General features: G+C 42.5%; 1 pseudogene; it reads left to right on the forward strand.

Annotated features, from left to right (window-relative positions):
* The first annotated feature begins 14,953 nt into the window (after positions 1-14,953).
* LOC141417475 (junctional cadherin 5-associated protein-like) overlaps positions 14,954-18,163 on the forward strand; it is a 91,296-nt pseudogene continuing 88,086 nt past the window's right edge.

Below are 18,163 nucleotides of genomic sequence, written 5' to 3' on the forward strand. Positions count from 1 at the left end.
ACTAAGAGAATTAATTCCATCTGGCCTTAATCTAGGAAACAGCTACTCAAATCAGTAACTCATTAACAAAACCATTTTATGTATTCATTTTTTGTCAAGAAATTTATCTGAATATTCTTTCTACCTCTTGCTTTTTCTTTGGGGAGAGGAGAAGGGTTGTTTGAAAATTAAATAATTGGTTAGTAATGATGATTATGAATAATCATACACATAAATAAAACTTATCCTCACAATCTATAGAAACTCTCCTGAGTTTTAAGAAGGGGAAATAAATGTAAAATCCATTTACATTTTTCATATATGCAGAGTTAAGTATGAACATAACAGAGCATCAATCATAGATGTGACACCCAGTCTTGACATCAAGAAACTTTCTTGTCCTGCTGACCTCTGTTTTGTCAGTGGCCATGTTGTATGCCATGTGACCCAAGGGCATCCAGTAACCAGGCAGATGTTTGGAAACAAGTCTGTTCAGACAGAGAGCATGGTGATTAAGTTAACCAATGAAATTCTTTCTCTTGGAAATTTTGTTTCTTAGAAACTCAAAGTCCATTGAAACTATACCTCCTTGACTCCAAAGTTTGATCTTACCTGTCTAGTCTCTGCAGACAGTTAGACAGAAAGATTCCATAATTTCTCCTCTCCCTGACCTATAACAAGGTCAGGTCCCTAGACGAGCATCACTGGCAAAGGTGAGTTCACTGCTGTTGGAATAGCCCAGAATCAAAGTGCCACAGCCAAGAGCCAGATTTGTGGGATCCTTACCTCTTCTACTCTTTTCCCTCCCTCCATCTCCACAACTTCAAATAAAGTTTCTTGCTTAAAGAGTGCACACACACACACACACACATACACACACACACACACACACACACACACACACACACACAATGACTACAACATCTAAGCATTCTTTACTGACGCAAATTTAAGAACACTGGCCATGACCCTTCTCTCCTCAATGTTGCCAATTATCAGTCCCGGAATCAGAGGCACTGTCCTCCTGAATGTCATCAAGGAGAGAGGCCAGTTGTAGCTTGCAAACAGCTAGCTCTAAAGTGAAACACACTATTGTCTGTGGCCTTTTTAATGTAGTAATAGAAAGGGGCCTGTCGCCATCAACCACTTATTAGAGGAACAGTTCCCCTGATTGATGGTTCAAGATCCACCTCTTTCCAGTTATCCCAGGTATAATTTACTGATCTTGCTGTCAGCTCAGAGCAATCAGCTTTTTCCTCAAAAGGATCAAGCCTGCAGTGGCTGCCTTTGTCCAGCCATTCAGCCATCAGAGCATCTACTTCAGCTATCTTCACAGGCTTCATGGGTGAATTGCCTGGCTTGTACTACATGGCAGTTCTCTGATGCTGTTGTACTTTTAAAAAGAAAGGAAGAGACCCTTCATCCTGCCCCAGAAGGAGTGCACAGTGCCCTCTTGATTCAGGTGTCTGTCTTTTACTGTCCCAATCAGTCTGGTGTGTTGTGTGGTATGACAGTTACAAGGAGAAATCCCTGCAGAGCAGCTCTGAGGTGTGCGAGGAAATAAGTTGCAACACACACTGTCTGGTTGACCAGAGGGAGCTACTGTGATGGCAGACTAAAAAGATATGGAATGCAAAGCAAACTACAGTGAGATATCACATCACACTCACTAGGATAGCTTTTTCAACAGCAAAGCACAGCAAATGTCAGAAGAATTTGGAGAAACTGGAATCCATGCTCATTGCTGTGGGGATGAAAAATGACCCTGACACAGGGCAGATTCTCAAGAAGTTAAGCATAGAATTAGCATCTGATCTAGCAATTCCACTTCTGGGTGTATATCCCCAAAGAACAGAAGTAGTGACTCAAAACAGGTGTTTGACATCAATGTTCACAGAAGTATAATTCACAATGGCCAAAATGAAAGAAAAAACCTCATGTACATCAACAGGTGAATGAGTGAACAGGATGTAGTATGTATATGTATGTGTACACACACACACATATATGTATGACAATAGGGACACACATCATTAGAGTCTAATGACTCTCTCTCTTTTATATATATATATTTATTCACATATAAATATATATGTGTATGTGTACATACACATATACATACAAATATATCTATGTGTGTACATATACATACATATATAGAGAGAATTATATATTATTCAGCCTTAAAAAGTAGTGCTGCAACATGGATGAACCTCAAAGACATTGTCCTAACTGAAATAAGTCAGATACAAAATGAGAAATATATTATTCTACTTATATGAGGCACTTAGAACAGGTAACTTTCTGGAGAGAAAATAGTTTTTCCAGGGGCCGAATTGTGGGAGTGTTGGGGAGTTATTGGTTAATAGATACAGAGTTTGTTCGGGATAATTAAAATTTTCTGGAACTGGACAGAGGTGATAGTTGTACAACACCAGGAATGTATTTAGTGTCACTGGAATGTACACTCAACATGGTAAAAATTAAAAAATTAAAAATAAATTTAATTTGCTCAATCCCTAACCAAAGTGGCACAGTTCCATCTACCATCTTCTACCAGGGTGTTTGTAAATATGTTGTTACATTCCAACAGAGAAAACTAGGCAGTCTGATTCTGGAAGACTGGTTTTGCTGGACATCCAGGCTGCCTTGCTTCACCATTATTAATAAACTCTGCAACTGCAAAGCCGTTACAGTTTTCCAAGTTCAGACAAATTCGCGTCCATTTTTCTTCCTGTCCTCCTGAGCAAGTGAGCTCTGCTGTAGGCTGCAAGCAAGTTCTTCTCTTCTCCCTGAGAAACCTTTCCGAATGAAAAAAACATGGTCCGGAGCCCTTCCACCTTCTCTGTGCTGCTGGTTCTCAGCAATCTATAGTGCCTCTTGCTGCATTCTGCCCTTTACAGCAGGCTGGCTTTGCTCATCTGCAGACTTTGATTCCTGTGAGGCTGGGGATTACAGGCTGTCTGTTAGTCCTGTCTCACCAGAGTTTAATTTAGATTCTAATGGTTAGCAGTGCTATGCTACCCAGAACTACACGTAGGTCCTCACATCGTCCAAGTTGCCCAGTGATAGTCCTTCACAGTGTCACCGCAAATCTAGGACAGGGATAGCCAAACAGCCCTGCAAGCTGTCCATCCCGTGTTGGAAAAGGGAAGCCCCGTTCCTCTAGCTGGTGGAGTGTTCCCCACAGTCCTGGGGCACTATGATGCTGACACACAGCTTAGCCATGGTTTCTGCAGGCAACAATGCCTGTACATTGTAAATCTGTTGACAGAATAAAAACACTGGTGTTCTCACTTTAGAAGGAAATAATTGTCAGATTTCTGTGTAGGTACTGTGTTACTCAGCTTTCCATCATGCTAATGCAATACCTGAGATAATTAACTTGTAAAGAGAAGAGATTTAGTTTGGTTCATGGGGTTCTAGTCCATGATAATTAGTTCCATTGTTTTGAGTCTATGGCAGAACAAAAACACTCACCTCACAAGTCAGGGAGCAAAAGACAGGAAGAGGAAGGAGCTGGGATCCCACTATCCTTTTTGAGGGGATGCCTCCAATGACCTAAAGACCTCCCACAAGGCCCCACCTCCCAAATTTTCCACCACCTCCCAATAACACCACCCTTGAGACCCATTCTCTTACCCATGGACCTTTAGAGGACATTCAAGATTCAAAATATAACATGCACCAAATACACAGAAAATTCCTGTTGAAACACATTTATAAATTAGAAGTGAAAACACTCATGCCCCAGGAAGCATCAGGCTCACCCTATTTGTCATCTCAGTCTAGATGATTGGAACAAGTGACAGAGCTTGGAAATAAGTGTTATAATATAATGAGAATACAATAGTGACAGCTGAGGATAACAGAGCAGACACCGAGGTGGCAGCTTGTTTGTTTTGCACCTTCATTCTTTGGAGGGATTTCCTCCTCCCCACTATGGATATTAGGAAAACAAAAATAAAACATTCTAATTTCCAATGCTTTCTTCCTCTTCCTACTCACTTCAGCTACTTCCCTTGTGAATCTCTATAATCTGGTAGCATGATTCTGACAGGTTAGCATCTGTTTGTGTTTGGTGTGGCATTTCTGATGTGGTGCTGGCTTTACTTTAAGCAGGAATAATTATTTAGAACAAAAGTAGTTCACAAGAGTGGGTGAAGGGTAGAGCTTCGGATCAAAATCTAATAGTCAAGCACTCTATCTCTTTAAACAACGTTTGGCCAGTGTCATCGGTACCAACATAATATTAAATCAATTAGACCATTCTATGGAGTTGGGATAAAGCTATGGGAAGTTCATCAGATCTGAAGGCTTAATAAAAATAAAATGCCATTCTTAAAGAATCCAACTAAAAACATATTGGAAGCAATGTGTAAATAAGCTTGTATAATGTGGGGTTATTTGTTGTATTGGCAAGTATTACCAAAGCACACTCACTCCCTTTGGAGAGACAGAACAATGCCCAATCCATTCCATTCTGGATCCCAAAGTTTTCCCCCATGGAATAATATGATTCTTATAAATCTATGTAGATTTCTAGTTTGTGCAATTAGAATCTAATAAAGCAATTAAGCCCTTTAAAAACTAGTCTTCCATGGGAATGGAAAGGAAGTATTGCATCTTACATGAGAAAGCAGTCATTCTGGGAGCTGTCCTGGCTAAAGTAAAGGGTGGTGGGTATGCATGGGTAACATACACTACAGCAGCCTCTTTTCAAGAGTCTAGTAACACCGTCAGTACCTTTTCTGGATTTTCCTTCCTTGTGGGCATCACTGACAGCTGGAGGTAAGCATAGCTGCAGATTCTGTCGCCTCTACCTGGAAATTGTTGCCATGGTACCTTCGAGTAGATGCAGACCTGTGCACCACCCTGGCACTGGCCCACCAATATGTACAGGGAGGTAGTGTCAGCCTCAGAACAAATGGAAACCAGGCCCAGATACTCAGGTTGGCTATTTTGAATGTTCAGGCAAGAGAATTTGGCCCGAACACAGACAGTACTTGAATTTGAGATCACTGAAACTTTCAGTGAGTTTATAAATGGCCACATTACATTCAGCCTGGCCCACTGCTTGCCTGGCATTCTCCTGTTAAATTTGGAAGAAAAGGCATCAAAGTACTGTCCTAACCATGAGTACAATGTGCATCAAATATCCAAAGGAAGAGTCATGCAAATGTATGACAGTCCTGTATGCCTCAAGGAACACTCTTCATTTAGTTTCCGATGAATACTTTGTCCACAGCATTTTTGTTAACATTTCCCACACATTTATTCATCTTATCACTGGGCCCAAACTACTCTTAGATTTTCTCTCTTTCTTCACACACAGGTGTTGCATACACACATGTGGTGAGCAAGCACACGCATAACACAAATGCTCTTCTACCTCACATTTTATATTAGAGGTCTCTCATTGAGGTATTGTTTTGGAAACTTGTGCTGTCTGGGTTTCCTGGAAGAATGAAGATGACTAAATATTCCTACCTCTCAGAGTATGTTGACAAAACATTTTATGATATTTCAGTACATTTAAGGAGCTCTAATGCTTTGTTTTAACCTGAAAATGCACACACTCTTTGTAATACTATTATCTTATCATAAAAGAAGGAAGAAAGGGAGGGAAAGAGGGAGGGAGGGAGGGAGGAAGTAAACTACAATCTTAATTTCCAATTAAAAGCCTAAGTGAAATGGTCCTTCCTAAAATTCGTAGACCACATTATCTTTGTAACATTTTTCCTACAAAAATCAAACAGATATAGAAATAGCTTCTTCCCATGGTTTTCAACAAGGAGAGGCCTAGCCTATGCTCCTGAGTTATATTTAGTCCCCCAAAACTGAAGCTACATCCAGGTTGCAGAGTGCTATGATATGCCAGGTACTTCATGTTGCTCTCCTTTCCTCTCATGAACTTCAAGAAGACTGCAACATGAGAACAGCCAATGTTTATAGAACATTGACTCTATACTGAATGTTTTCATGCAATATCTTATTTAATCCTCAAATCCAGACTGTGCTTTGTTATGATATAAAGAAACTGAGGCTCAGACAATTAACTTGATTTGCCTAAAGAACACAACACATGACAGCATTGAGAGCTAACCCAAGTCGGACTCCAGAGCTGTGTTTTTCTCCCTCAAGGTTGTTCACCTCCTGATAAGCAGGGAAATACTTTTCTCTGAATACATTCAGCTCCCCAGTTGGGGAAGCCAATGCTTTGTGGTTAGGAAGCTCTACAGAGTGAGAGAACAGGGACTATTATGGTATTCCTAAGAGTACCTCACAGTATCAGGCTATTATTGGGATTGTTCACAAGTCATGGCTTGCAAACTTTGGGGCACATCGGAATTAGAGAATTTGTTTAAAAATGCAGATTTCTGGGCCCCGCTCTAACCAATATTTTTTCCAAATAGTACAGAAATGTACTATTGCTTTAATAGGTTCAGACTATGACATTTCTAGTCTTAATGGTTTATCTTGTGAATGGCAGGTGTCATCAAGCATCTTGCCACTAGGAAACTTACAATTTGGTGTGATAAGCAAGATATTTATGCAAACAGATATGCAGTATGTGGAATGGCATGCACTTGTGTTGAGATTTTAGTAGAAACTGCGCGAATGTAGCAGGGAAACAGAATAAATCATGTAACCTGGAAAATGGGGATGTTAAATAAACGTGCATCACTGAGTAGCAGTGGGTATTAACTGTGAGCTAAAGATGTTTCATGGCCTTTAATTTAAATGCCAAGTAAGCACTTCCAATGTGAGCCTCAGGTCATTTGCTTTTATGAGGAAGAGAATATTCTGTTTTTCCAAAGCAATGATGCATTAGTGTCTGTGGGATTCCTTTTATTGTCTCTATATTAGCGTTTAAAATCTACATGCAAAAAGAAATCTATGTGGTGACTCACATCCATAGTCCTTGCCACTGGGAGGCTGAGATCTGGAGGACTGTGGTTCATGACCAGCCTGGCAAGTTCTCAACTCTAACAAGTTCTCAACCCCATCTCAATCAATATCTGGCCGTTGTAGTGTGTCTATCACTCCATGCCATGTGGGAGACAGAGATTAGGAGGATGACAGTTCCAGGCCTGCTGGAGCAAAAAATTTGGGAGACCCCATTTCAATGGAAAAAAGCTGGGTGTGGTATTATGTGCCTATCATCCCAGTGATAGCAAGAAGTCTAAAATAGGAGAAACACAGTCCAGGCTGGCCTGGACAAAAAGTGAGACCCTACCTCCAAAATAGCCAGAGCAAAAGGGTTGGAGGTATACACAGTAGTAGAGTATCTTTCTAGCCAAATACTGAAGCCCTGAGTTCAAACCCCAGTACCACCAAAAAAAAAAAAATCTATCTTTTGACTTTTAAATATATTCCCTTAAATATAATTATTAACATATTAAAATGGTATATCAGGTAGCTAAAAATTGCCTTTACTTTCCTTTAAGTACTTTATCATTAAAAGATTGAGTTCTCACAGCCCTCATTTTGTCACCATCTCTGGAAGTTATTTGTGTGCCCAGGGCCCTATTCTTGTTACATTTGATTAGGGAAAATGGAACAGTAAGAACAGTATTGGGCATAATATTGGAACAATGCATTGTGAAGTAGCAGCAAAGAATTAGTAACTGGAAGTGTTCTACATCTTACAAGTCTTTTAAGATAGAAAATCCATCATAATCCCATATGCGCCTACTGATACACAGTAGCCCCTGATATAGCAAACAAGTGGCTCAATAACCATGAATGAAGCAATGTTCCCTCAAAAAGATAATTGTGTTTATGAATGGCATCTGTCCAAATAACTTAGAATGCTATAGTTCTGGAGTATGCTGTGTAAGGAGGGAAAAAGAAATACAGTGGATTTAATACTACATCTGTGACTAGTTAGTTATGGCTACCTCTAGGTATTTGGTGGTTTCAGCAAAAGTTCTAATTCATATTCCAGATATCAATAACTATAGGGAAGACTGTAAAACTACATAGACAAAAGATTTGATACACCCACTAGTTTAAGAAAACTGAAAAGTGAACGCAGCTCCCTGCTGACCTGAAAATTGCATTCAGTGCATCATTTCATGAGGTATCTATGGGTATCTATGCACAGATGGAGGCTTTGTATAGAAATGAGGTATCCTGCAGGTCCTTATCAATGCTGATTGCAAAAAATGCACTAGATTGTCAGGAGAGCACGGGAAGGACATAGCAAAGGAAACATTGCTACAGTTACCCAGGAGCTTGGAGACACTAATTATTACAGCTAGATAAGACACTGGGTTTGGATTGTCACTGTTACTTTTCAACTATGGCTGTTGAAGGCTGACTTTTATTTGATTTAATACTTTTGCTCAGACATTTTTCATGTCTATTAATTTCCTTTCTACAAATCACTAATTATTCTCTTCAGGCTTGCTTTTTTTTACATTTTGATATTATTTGCCTTTGGAAAATTTGAATTTTTTATTAAACAGAATATACAAACAGCATGTAATCTGGTTGGCATAGGTAGCTAGGTATGTAAGAGGCTAATGAGTAGAGTTTTAGGAGGATAAGCTTGGTAGAGCCTAGAAAAAAGCAAAAATAATATACCAGACAAATTTAAAATGAATTGATAAAGAATTCAAAATCTAGACATTTTCTAAAAGAGCTAGCCATTTTCTCTTTTTTCTTTTGGTAAACTGATTGGTGCCTAAGTCTTTATTTATGACTTCTTGTTGTTGGTGGTAATGATGATGATAATGGTATGTGTGTGTGTGTGTGTGTGTGTGTGTGTGTGTGTGTGTGTTGTGTGTGTGTGTGTGTGTGTGTGTGTATTGGGAGATGAAACAAAGGCCTTACATGTGTTAAGCAGGTACTGTATCACAGAGCTACACATCCAGCCTTTGTTCTGCATTTATAAGCTTTTTTTTGGTGGTACTGGGGTTTGAACTCGGGACCTTGCACTTGCTAGGCAGGCATTCTACAACTTGAGCTACACCTCCAGCCCCTGGGTTTTAATTTACAATGGTGACACTGCTTGATACATACCATTCAGGTATTTAATGTATATATAATAAGTTTACAAGTAGAGTTTTAGGACAGTAAGCTGGGTTTAACGTAACTTACTTATCTGTGTTCTTCCAGAATGCAGAAAAAGCAAAAATCACATCAATGGTCAATGCCATCTGAAGAAAACACTTAGGAGACAGGCATAACATACCATGCAGGACAATGGGAGAAGCTTTAGGGTTGGTCAGGATGCAGAAGAAGCAAGGGGAAGGCCTAGCCCTCAGCCTTAATTTGGGTATGCTCCTGATAGGTAAGACCAGGCAAGGGATACAGCCAAGGATTGGTTAGTTTGCATAATTTGGGGGAGACTTGTGGCATAGTTGTCCCTAATTAGTCTGTACATGGCCCTAGATTGATTAGGTGCAGGAAACATGTAGGCACAGTGTGTGAGGGTTAGAAAAGAAGGTGGCTCTGATCACAGGGGCAGTATAAACAACTGTGGCAATCAGTTTGGCCCTGTGACTAATGGATGTCAAATACACAAATACAGAACCTAAGGAAGTACTGTTAGGGCAAAGACAAACAATCCCTTCCACCAGGAACTCAGAATCTAGTAGCTAAATCAAGTATTTATGCTGACAAAGTAAATCCAAAATATGAATGATGCTGCTATACTAGCAGCTTGTTATGGCTTGGGCCTCAAATGTCCCCCAAAGGCTCATATGCTAATGGCTTGGTCACCAGCTCACGCTACTGCTAAAGGGTGGACCCTTTAGCAGGTGGAGCCTTGTAAAGGAAGTTAAGAAACTGAAGGTGTGCCCTTGTAGTGGGTACTGGAGCCCTGGCTCCTCCTGGCTTTTTGCTTCCTGGCCAGCATGAAGTGAACAGCATTGCTCCACCATGCACTCTCCGCCATGATGTTCTGCCTTGCCACAGGCCAAGAAGCAACAGAGCCAATTGATGATCTGAAACCTCTGAAACTGTAAGCCAAAACAAATCTTTCCTTCTTATAAATCGATTATCTCAAATATTTTCCACAGTGACAGAGAACTGACTAACACCCAGTTCAAACAAAAGATGATGGACATTTTAGAGAGATAAGCAAGGGAACAGAAAGTTTTCTTTCTTTAATACCCTCTTCAATATTGAACTAGAATAACTACTTCAAAATCATACAAACCTGGGGCTGGATGTGTGGCTCAAGTGATGGAGAGCTTGCCTAGAAAGTGCAAAGTCCTGAGTTCAAACTCCAGTATCATAAAAAAAAATGTAAGAAAATGGACTGGGGTATGGCTCAAGTGGTAGAGTGCTGGCCTAGTTAGCCGTGAATTCAAGCCCCAGTGCCACCTCCTCCCCCACCCCCCACCAAATCATATAGCCTTGTTAATAAATGCTACCCAGTGCACATGGAAGGACATAAGTCAAGGCCTTACCCAGTGCCTGGCCCATAAGAAAGGTTAAAGGAAAGAAGTTCTTATATCTCCCTCCCACCTTGATGTCATTTTTGTCTTGCCATACATCATTGAATTAATGACAGCCTGACGTCATTCTTTTACTAAATAGAAGTATTCTTTGTTTGCAATTAATATTGGTAGACAGTTTGGCTCATAGTTGTTCATGATTCTTTGTAGATTTGTTTGTTCGCAGGGCCTTGCACATACTAGACAAGTACTCTACCACTGAGCTACACCCCCACCCCAGTTGTTCGCATACTTTCCATTTCAAAAGAAAGTCACACAGAGTTAAAAAAAAAACAAAACCTGGGTTAATTTTGAGTGATTCTTGATTAGTTGGTGTGTGATGGGGGAGAGGCAGCCTAGAGGTGCCCAGATCTGGACCTCTGTGGTGATGGTCACATCTCTTTCTGCTAGAACCACATTGGCATTTCCCTGTTCCAGTGGGACCTCATCCAGGCACTGCCATTCCTGGAGGGCATTACCACTTGAGGGTTTCCTTATGAATCTGGCAAAGAATTATAGAGCACAGGCTCAGGATGCTTGGAATGTCCTGTCTACCACTAGCAAAAGCAATCCTTTCCAATGAGGAGTGGTAACAGGGTTTGGGAGAGAGACAGAGAAGCTGTTTCCCATTAATTTATAACCTTTTGTAGGAAAAAGCTGAGACAAAGATAGTCTATAATTAAAAATTATTTTTCTCATGCAATAACCATGGAGATTCAATTTCCATGGAGTAAAAGTATATGATTTAAAATGTTTACATTTTTCTTAGTCCCTAGGGTTGTAAATTTTGTTTCAGTGCCAAATCCTCTAAGCAAACAGCCATCAAACATCTAATACACTTGATGCACAAAGGCCATTGCTGAGTTAGTCTGTATCATGATACAATGATATCCATGGCTACTGTGTTTTCATGTATATTAAACGCCAATCATTCTGTTCCGCTCTCAGCAAACATTATTTCCAATTTTTGTGCTCTATCCTTACTTCTTAAACTTTACTGTGTGCAATAATCATCACAACATTTATGTGAAGAACAGATCCCATGAACTCAACCATACAAATCAGAAATTCTGATTATGCCCATGGTTAATGAAGCCCAAGCATCTATTAGTCAACCCCTCTCACTAGGTCAGGGCTTAAAATAATTAGGCAGTATAGCCTCTGAGTTACTATAAAGTCTGTCAGTATTTAAAACCAGATTTTATTAGTATATGTTGATATAAGACTCTTGCTAGTTTTTGTATAACCATCATTGTTTGACCTTCCAGAACAAGTCAACAAGAAGGAATCAAGTTTTTATCAAGAATATTAATCTTTTTTTAAAAACAAATATGAGAACTGGTAGTGTTTTTACAGACCAGGGGGGGAAAAGTCAAAGAATATCTAAGTCAGCTAAAGGAAACTTTACAATCTTCAAAGACCAGCCCTAAAGGAAGGAGAGAGGTGGGTTGTTCTAGGTCTTTGCAAAGGCAGTAGGTTAAAGAAACAAGGGCTTTGTCTTTTTTCCTTAAAGCAGGCTCTTAAGCATTCTTTCTCTGGTCATTGCACATCTGCCCCATGAGTCAGTAATCCCAGTTCCTTCCTGAGTCTGTAAAATCCCTTGTCCAGGACTCAGGAGAAGGCGGGGACATTGGGCATCCGGGGCTGGATCCCAGCCCATGTTCTTGAGGCTTTGTGAGACTTCTAACAGCATCATGCTACAAGTTGTTTTGCATCATGTTTTACATTTTACATCATATAAACAATAGGTATTTTCTCCTGTGTTCTAACCCCCCCAGCATCAAGTAGGTGGGAGAAGTTGCAGGAAAGCAGGTGGCAACTGGGAAATTAGGAGGTTAGGAAAAGGAATGTTATTCCCCTGTAGGTCAAAACACAATGTACACAGGTGTTTTTTGAGTTACCAAGACCTGACTTAGGAAGAAATGCCATCTTATATAAAACCATAATCGCAAACATATGTTATATATGCGTATGTGTGTGTATGTGTGTATGTGTGTGTATACACACAGATACTTATTTATATGTCTGTTTTCCCCTATCTCCTATCCACCATCCCATGTGTGTACACTGGAAACCAGTATGGAAACTAGCCAAATGGATTGTTCTCACTACCTTTCATCTTCATGTGTCTTCTTACACGTATAATTCGGACAATCACCAATACATCCCCATGCATCTTTTCAGCCTTACCCTCCTTTCTCTCATAATTCTCTTCCCAGATCTTTAGATCTTCTGTCCATGATGCCCAGCACCAGCACCATTTTCTCTCCTAATTTTTTCATTCTGTTTCTTCATTGGAAATGGCCTTAGTCATGGCTGGAAAACATTGCGGTAGGGCTAGTGACACATCTGTGCTGAGCAAACAGAGAAGCCAAACATTTTGAAATGAGGACATCATGATAAAGAGCCAGGGCCAAGAAACCACAAAAATCTTTGAAATTATTTTGTCATCTTTTTTTGAATCTCCTGTATCTCTACCTCATTACCTTCCTCCAATTAAATCTGTCTTGTCAGCTTTTCTGCTAAAACACAATTTCTTATCAAGCTTTATTTTGTTTAGCTTCTTTCCTAAGTATTGTATCAATGTTATCTTCTGTTATTCTACAGGATTTTAGATACATTATAAAACTTCTACGGGTTTGACCCAAAACCCCAACAATATGACATTGTTGTAGGACTAAACAATTCCTAATCTCAGTTTACTAATTGATAAATGGTCTTCCAGGAACATTTGGCTCTGTGTGTGTCTGACATATAAATAAGCAGGTATACCTACTATATGTAGGTATATACATATAGTATATGTATTTTATACATTCACATATCCATGGATATACACATGCTTGTGATTATGTTTTTGGAAAACAGTCACATATAGGTGCCCCACAATAACAAAAGTTATTTCATTGAGTTGGCAAACTGAGGATGTCATTGAAGAAACCCATCCTTGGAAGACACCAAAAAGTAATAAAATAACTGTTAAATACTGACTTGACAACCCCCAAAAGTCTTCTGTGTTTCATTTTCCTTTAAAATTTTTTCCCATCCAATTTCCCCAGTCTGGGGATTATGTTTGTGTCTCTGCTTAGTCACTGCCCACCTGTTCTTTAGGGTGCTCCCCACAGTTTTCCTGGTGGTTCCAGCCCAAACTGTACCATTTTCTGAAACCTGAATTATGCCAAGTGCTAAGCAGGTATTATTTAATTCTCATACTCTCCCATGAGGTGAACCCTGCCACCCCTATTTTATTAGAGAGGAAACTGAGGCTAACAGAAGTGATATAACCAAAAAGTGGCAAAATCAGCCAAGATTGGGACCCAGCTACCTGCTTCTTGAGCCTCTGATGATGCTATCTGCTCCCACCTCCCCTAACTGGCTTCCTTGGATGTCCTGTTGACAATACAGCACTTGGTTATACTGTTTTCTTTTCTAGCATTAGTGTGTTTGACAATACAGCACTTGGTTATACTGTTTTCTTTTCTAGCATTAGTGTGTTTGGGTTTTTTGTTCTCTATTAGATTATCTAGTGTTTAGTTTTTTTTGATTAGGTTATACATCCCTCTGAGGAGCATATAAAGGCTCAGACATGAAGAGAGTATAAATGTCTTTAGTCATTAATGGTGTCAGGATAGCAAGCACGGTCCTACAAACATGGTGGGGTTAAATGACTTTCTGAGGATTCAGTGGGGTGTGCAATAGCTTTTGTCCGGTGAACTCAATTTAGCCAACACTCCTTGCTTCTCTCCAACTTCTCAGCAAAGTTTAACATGTTATGTCTTTTCTCTGCCCTCCAAAGTCTGAGAAACTTTGCTCCTGCACAGATCTGGGAAGCAGTCTAATCTTTCTGCCTCTCTGTGGCTGCAAGGGAAACTTGGAGTGGGGTTGGGGTCAGGAATGTTCAGGCTAGTGTGAACTCTCCCACTGACCTTCTCCTGTTCTCCCACCCCAGCCTTTTGGCAAATCCCACTTCAGGCTTCGGTTTCCTCACCTGCCATCAGAGGATGGACCAGTTGACCTCCAAGATTTCTTCCAGGGCCACAGCTAAGGCTCTAAGATGTTGTTTAAAGAAGTAAATCCCAAATATTAAGCTGTTGTCACCACTACTGTTTCTGCTTTCCATGCCATCACTGTGTTGTGTGTTGTATGTGTGTGTGTGTGTGTGTGTGTGTGTGTGTGTGTACGTGCACTGTTTGTGTGACTTACAGGAATGGTTTGTGTGCATCAGTGTGTGTATAGATCTGTACGTGCTCCTGGGTTATCTGTATATGTGGGCATTCGCCCAGGGTTGACATGTCCCAAACGCTAGTGACACGTTAAGAAGGGAAAGGGTGGTCAGCCCACCTGTGCCTTCCACGCAACTCTCCCTGTCTGTCTCTGAGGCTCGCGCACCGCCCCCTGCCCTGGTGCCGCCCTGTGGCGCTAAGAACCTAAACTTGACTGTGGCCAGGGATGTGGGCGGGGCGAACGCGGGCGGTGGGCGGGGCGAACGCGGGCGGTGGGCGGGGCGAGCGCTGCGCTCCGGGCATGCTGGGCCAGGGCGGCTGCTGCCTGGGCGGGTGGCGCTGGTCCCCGGCCGGCCCGAGCGGCGGCGGCGGCGGCGGCGCAGGTCAGCATGAGGGAGCCACTCGGTAAGTCCCGGCGTCTGCCGCGCTCCTGACACCCGCTATTTGGCTCCCTCCCGCGGCGCTTCGCGGGCCTCTCCCTCAGCCTCCCGCGCTCGCCCCCCAACTTCTTCTGCCGGGACGTTGCTCCGGTCCCTTCCCTAGCTCTAGGAGATGTCCGCACCCCTGGTCGCAGCCCCGCCCGAGCCCCCGCGAGGTGTCCAGCCCGCAGCTTAGCCGCACGGTGGGCCCCATGCCCGCAGCCTGGGGTTGGGGGGCGCCTGCGAGCCTGGAGGGTCCCCGCCCCTCAGGTGCCCAGCCCACGCGCGGGGCTCCCTGGGTGGGTCCGGGCGGCGGCTGGCGTTAGCGCCGTGGCGCCTGGGGGCGCGGGAATGCCCCAGTCCCTCGCCATCCTTCCCGCGTTGTTCTCCACGCCGGGGTTCAGCCAACCCCCTTTCTCGGCCGCGCCCCCAAACCCCGTGGACACCCCACCCCACCCGAAGAACTGACAGCCTCAGGGGTCCCCGGTTCTCGGAGCGCCCCCCGCAGTCGGGACTGCAGGCGGGACGTTGGGAGCTCGCCCCGGCTCCCCGCTCCCTACTCGGGTCTCCGCCCCAGTGTCGCGCGCCCGTAGCGCCGCGCCGCGCCGCGCCGCACCGCACCGCACCGCACAGACCCGCTGCGGATTAAGGCGCTAATCAGCGCTACCTCCCAGCTAGTGCTCATGGCGTGCGAGGTGGAAAGTTTTGCCTGTAAATCTCCTTAATCGGCTCCTGGGTGGGATCTGGAGCCCGCCCGTCTGGGTCTCTGCACCCAGATCTCCGCTAGCACCCCTGACCCCACCACACCCCCAGTTGCAGTCAGTTTACTCCCAGATGCGGGGGTCTCAGCGTCTAGGTGTCCTGAGCACAGTGCTGCTGAGCACCCACAGCTAAAAGCCGCTCTTGCTGCTTGTCACTCACGGGCCAAAGAAGCCGAGTGCCACGGATTCGTCTGGGGGTTTGAAAAAGAAGCTCTGATTTCACTAGTGAAAAAAAAAATAAAAGGGGAACTTATGCCAGCGCCACCTGGCCATGCTCCAGTCTTCACTCATCCACACTCTCTAGGAGCACAGGACTTTTATCTCCAGGTTCCCGCATCCCTCACCCCAGTCTGGATGCCTAGGTACCTGGCCTTGACTTCCAGAGAGGACTGAGCTGAGTGGACCACACAACCCCCCGGTTTTTCCTGTTGGTGACAGTTTAATGTGATGTTTGTCCACAGCTTTGTATTTTCCTTTGAGTTTTTGTGTTTTCAGACTTAAAAAGAGTAGACTCCCCAGGGATTTATTTGGGGGGAATGTTCGGATTCTTGGGAGGAAAGTGAGAGGTGGGATCCTGGCAACCAGAAATGCTTTGTCAAAAAAGAAAAGAAAAAAGCAGACTCAGTAGTGTAAAATGAATAGTCAGAGGCTGTGGAGGTAAAAGTTAGGAAAAAAAAATGCTTTATGTCAGGTGCTTTTAGAATTTAAAAATGACTGAATTGAGACTGTAGCAAAGCAAGAAGTGGAAATCATATGGAGATTCTGTTTCACAGGGGTTGTGTTGGTTTCATTGTGAAATAAAAAGAGTTTGATAAATAGAGTTTGATAAATTCCTCTGGTTTTCCATAATAGTCTGTGGATTTGGACTTAATTGTTTAGCTTGATATTAAGTCTAATTCTCAGTCACCAGCTGAAGAAGCTTCCTGAAGGTCTTTCCCTGTTAACTCTAGACAGGCAGCATATACCAAACTTTCACTCCCTCTGGAGTGGGCAAGCAAATATTTGTTGAACAGAGGCCTTTAATCTGTTGGGCCTTCCTCCTGCAAAATGTCACTCTCTGCCTTGGAGAGGGAAGGTCAGGGCCTTGGCAGGCCCCAGGGATTTAGGGGGACAGGGAGGGTGGAGGAGGCCTGATTCAGGAAAAAAAAAAAGTTTGTCTTCCATCTCCTTGGAACATACAATGCTTGTGTGGCCACGTGCTCTGAAGGGCTTGACAAGCTCATCAGAGTTATCTGATAGTTCATCTGAGAATTAGATTCCAGAGCCTGTGGTGTATTGTTCAGTAGCTATGGAATATAACTGGTGATCTGAGCTATACAAGGAAAATAGATAAGCACCAGTTTTTCGGTTTTTAAAAGAAGACAAACATGAAAAATTCTTGAGACCTACATTTTAAAATGCAATTTAAAGATGAATTCTTTCTTTATGCCAGTAAAGAAAGCCCAGGAGTTGGTGTCTCTTCCAAATCCTGCTTGTCCTGGCTAGGAGAACCCTCTAGTTTAGAAGAACAGTAAACACCCACCCTAGTAGGAGGCCCGAGTTTCCCTTTTAATGAGTTTGGCTTGACTCCATGGGTAATTAATCTAGAGAGAGTTTAGAACACAGAGCGTTGGATTGAAACAATTGTTCTGTTGTGGATTTTATTTTGATAAGCAAGGACTCTGTCTTTGCAATCCATCCCAGCTGAGCCCCTTGCTCTGCAGTATCTTTTGGTTCTTAGCAGATGTTGTTTTTCACCTTTTGGGTGGGAAGGCTTATCTCCTGCATGGAATCTTATATTGTGCTTTGCGTCAAGGGCCTGCTGGCTGAGGGACACTGACTTGCTGAAGTCAGCAGCCAGGGAAGGGAAGGCCTGCCTTTCAGTGCTTTGCTGTATCCTTAAAGCACTAAAAAATAGTACTTGAAAACAACACACACACACACACACACACACACACACAGAGGAATCCCCTCGAACACTAAAACCTCAGTCATCTTAATTTAAATTTGGTGTGTCTCCTTTCAAATATATTTATTGTCTTTACTTCCTGTAACTAAATGTATTTTCCAACAACTTTCTGTTGATGATATGATCTTTGCTGGCAAAGATCTCTTCTCAGACTACTGTCTAGAGTTTTCTGCTTATTGGTTATCTCTTTATAGTTTACCTAATAAGCTTGTTTCTCCTTTATGGTCATACTGTTATGAACAGTGCCAAGGTATAGTTCAAAGAGAGAAAGAAGAAAAAGAACTGAGTGTGTATGTGGGGAGAATAGTTGGAGAAAGAGAAACAACTGCTGATGCTAGCTATCTCTTGGCACAGCGGGCTCACTGAAACTTTTTCCTTTTTG

This window comes from Castor canadensis, chromosome 15 (genome assembly GCF_047511655.1).
Source record: "Castor canadensis chromosome 15, mCasCan1.hap1v2, whole genome shotgun sequence".
Taxonomy (NCBI): Eukaryota; Metazoa; Chordata; class Mammalia; order Rodentia; family Castoridae; genus Castor; species Castor canadensis.